The sequence below is a fragment of the Ixodes scapularis genome, unplaced genomic scaffold (assembly GCF_016920785.2).
Source record: "Ixodes scapularis isolate PalLabHiFi unplaced genomic scaffold, ASM1692078v2 ptg001599l_1___fragment_1__unscaffolded, whole genome shotgun sequence".
NCBI lineage: Eukaryota > Metazoa > Arthropoda > Arachnida > Ixodida > Ixodidae > Ixodes > Ixodes scapularis.
In genome coordinates this window covers 332,866-336,399 of record NW_024610173.1, presented here as the reverse complement: position 1 = coordinate 336,399, position 3,534 = coordinate 332,866, and positions in this window count along the sequence as shown.

The following is a 3,534-nucleotide window of genomic DNA, read 5'->3' as shown; positions in this document are numbered from 1 at the left end:
GTTAGGCCATGGGGGCGCACCGTAGTTGGGCAGCTGCACGAGCGGAATTACTTCCCACTTCAAAAAGTGCATCCCCCCGACGCTCATAAAACTAAGCGAAACAAAGCAAATAAGAAAAACTGTAAACTCGACAGTCCCTTAGAACACATAAGCTCCACTGTCCTATCGAGCGTGGAATCGCTTGAGTCGAACGACGTGAGCCACCTCGGGTCGCGATCGGCGTCGCGATGATGCGTGCCTTCCGTCGGGCAACACTTCGTAGTTGAGATCTTCCAGGCGTCGAAGGACCTTGTACGGTCTAAAGTAGCCATTTAAAAGCTTCTCGCTGAGGCCACGTCGTGGTATCGGTGCCCACACCCACACCCGATTTCCGAGCTGGAAGGGAACTTCCGGACGGCGAAGCTTGTCACGGCCAGCGTCGACATTTTGTTGGTCTTCGATCCGGAGTCAGGCGCACTAACGGACTTATTCTGCTCGTTGCGCAACCTCTTGGGGGTCGTCACTTCCGTCGCCAGCTGGCGCGTGAGGTTGCATGGCGTCAAGCATTGTGGTCACCTTGCGACCATACACCAAGTGGAATGGTGTAACACCAGTGGTCTCCTGGACCGCTCTGTTGTAGGCGAATGTTACATACGGCAGGACCCCGTCGTCCTACGTCTTGTGTTCCACGTGAAAGTACATCGACATCATCTCGGCGATGACCTTGTTTAGGCTTTTTGTCGGCCCATTAGTTTGAGGATCGCATACTTTGGTTCGTCGGCAGTTGGTGTGCTGAGACGAAAGATCTCTTGCGATAGCTGTGCAATGAACGATGGCCGTCGATCTGTAATCAGAAGTTCGAGAGCGCTGTGGCAGAGGACGATGGACGCGATAAAAAAACTTGGCGACTTCTAAAGCCGTTCCTGAAGGAAGGGCTTTCGTTTCGGCTTACTGCGTGAGCAGGGAACGATTATGCTGCGGTTTCCCGGCGTTAATGGCGCAAGAGGACAACGTAAATTTCTTCCGATATGAAACGACGTGGATGGTGGAGCAATCGCATGCAGAAGTCGATGGTTTCTTGCGTCGATGACACTCGCGGCACGATAGAGTGTAGATATGAACGGTCTTCGGTAGCCTCGGTCAGCAGTACATTTCCCGAATTCTGGCGAGCGTCCTCCTGTAGCTAAGGTGCCCAGCCTACGGGTCGTCATGGAAGGCATGGAAGATTTCTGCCAGAAGACTAGTAGGAATTATCAGTAGCCATTCGGCGTTGCTCTTCCCGAAGTTATTTTTGAAGAGAACACCTCGTTGAATCTTGAAGCTTGACAAGTCTTGGAAGAGAATGGGAGAAGGGTGCACTTCCTTCACCTTCCAGGTGCTCAATCACGGCACACACTTTGCGGTCGTGACGTTAAAGTAATGCGATGTCGGCTACCTGGACTGCGCCAAGAAAACCTCTGTCATCCTCGTCGTCGGTTCTAGCAGGTGGTGACTCGACGGAGGCTCTCGACAGACAGTCGGCGTCACTGTGTTTGTGAACGCTTTTGTACGTAATTGTCATGTCAAATTATTGCAGTCAGAGACTCCAGCGGGCGAGGCATCTAAAGGGTTTCCCTAGCTTCGCGAGCCAGCACAGCGAGTGGTGATTTGTGACCACGCGGAATGGACTACCATACAAGTACGGGTGAAACGTCATTATCACCTAGACGACAACAAGGCAATCTTTTTTTTTTTTGTCATCGAGGAGTTGCACGCTGTCTAACGCGTTGTGCAGTTGTCGCCGCCGGCGTAACTGCACGTTGCATGCAACGCGCGTTGCATGCAACTCAAGTGCTACCAGCGCGTTGCATGCAACATTCGAGTTACATGCAACATGCAAGCATTATGGGTAGTTTCCCATAATGACATCATGAGGGTTACCCTCGGGAGGGTTACGAGGGTTACTCTCACGAGGGTTACGAGGGTTACCCTCACGAGGGATACACTCACGAGGGTCACGAGCGTTACCCTCACGAGGGTTACGAGGGATAGTTGCCCTCAAAAGGGTTACCCTCACGAGGGTTATGAGAGTTACCCTCAGGTAAACCCCCGCCCCTGAGGTCACGTGACCCCCACCCCCAAAGGTCACGTTACTTCAGGGAGTCACCTATCCGTCAGTACCCTTCCATCCTTCCCCTCAAGAGCTGCGCTCTAATCCAGCGTTACAGGGAGTTCTGAACGGCATTAATTTTTTTTTGTGTGATGTTTAGGCAGTGTTCCTGAGGCTCAAAAGAGAAAGGCAGCGACGTCTCGAGAGCGCCTGGTATGCACCACCGTTAGTTCCGTGAAAAGGCCGCTCAAATGCACTTGCTCGCGATTGTGTCACCGGCGTCGTGTGCACATATCTTTAAACAGGGTACATTAAATTATTCGGAAATTAAGTTTGAGCAAGTTCTTTACACACATTTTTGTTCACTCTCGTCCTCAGCCCTTTGATAGGCGCATCGAATAAAAAAATAAAGGGGAGGCGAAACAGGAATGGGTGAGGGATAAGCTTACGTGCTAAATGTATTCAGTTGGCGTGGTGACGGAAAACCTATGTTTTCGCCCGTACCGGAAGTGGCGATATTCAAGACGGCGGCGACAGTATGCAGAATGTCTATAAGTCGTTTCACTGCTTACAAACATGAATCGCTCGTTGAGTTCCAAGCGACTTCTGGTGGCATCGTCTTTTAAAGCCTTTCAAGCTTGGTGATGTCACTAGTGCTAGAAAGCATAAATGCTACACGGACAACAAGGTTGGAGAATATTCGAAAATTTTAACAGATCTAGCGCTTCCTAGATCGTTTAGCGTTCAGCTGACGAATAGACCGATCTCACCTGCTAGCTTCGTTATGCCGCCGATGCATGCATGGATCATGGGAACTGTAGTCGCTACTAAAGTCACTGGATCCTGGGAAAGTAGCGCCACGCTCCCCGTATGGTCGCCATGTTGGTCCGTGAAATGAGCACTTTCTCCTTAACCCCTCCGTTCTTGGTGACCTGATCTAAATTCGCTTGTGACGGGTACACCTTTATGGAGACGTTTTTTGTAAACCGATATTTTGCTACCCGCGCACCGGCGAAACAAGCGTACATCTTTGGGCCACCACTACATGCGGTGTCGGCGCTTGGAGGCATTGAAAAATATATCTACTGTTTTAAAATACGCAAGAAGAACAATATAACTGAAAAAGATTCTTGGAGATGGGTATGTTTGATAAGTTGATTGCATGCACAGTGCCAAAGACGCTTAGATTGACGTGGAATGCTTCCAGTACGATGGTGCTCCATGGTGATCTTGGCGCTACTGGTTTATAACGACCCTCTGGAAGCTTCGAAGATTGGATGGACGAAGACAGCTATTTCCTTTTCATCTACAACCCCGGACCGGTCGTCTCTTGCCGGGGTCGCTTCAGGTGCGTCATGCACCAAGTGTCTCCCGCCCACCCCCCCCCCCCCCCCCCCCCAAGCCAACGAAGGCTCTGACCTTCGATATCTCCTTCCCGCCGGGCGCGTCTGTGGATTTCATCTCTG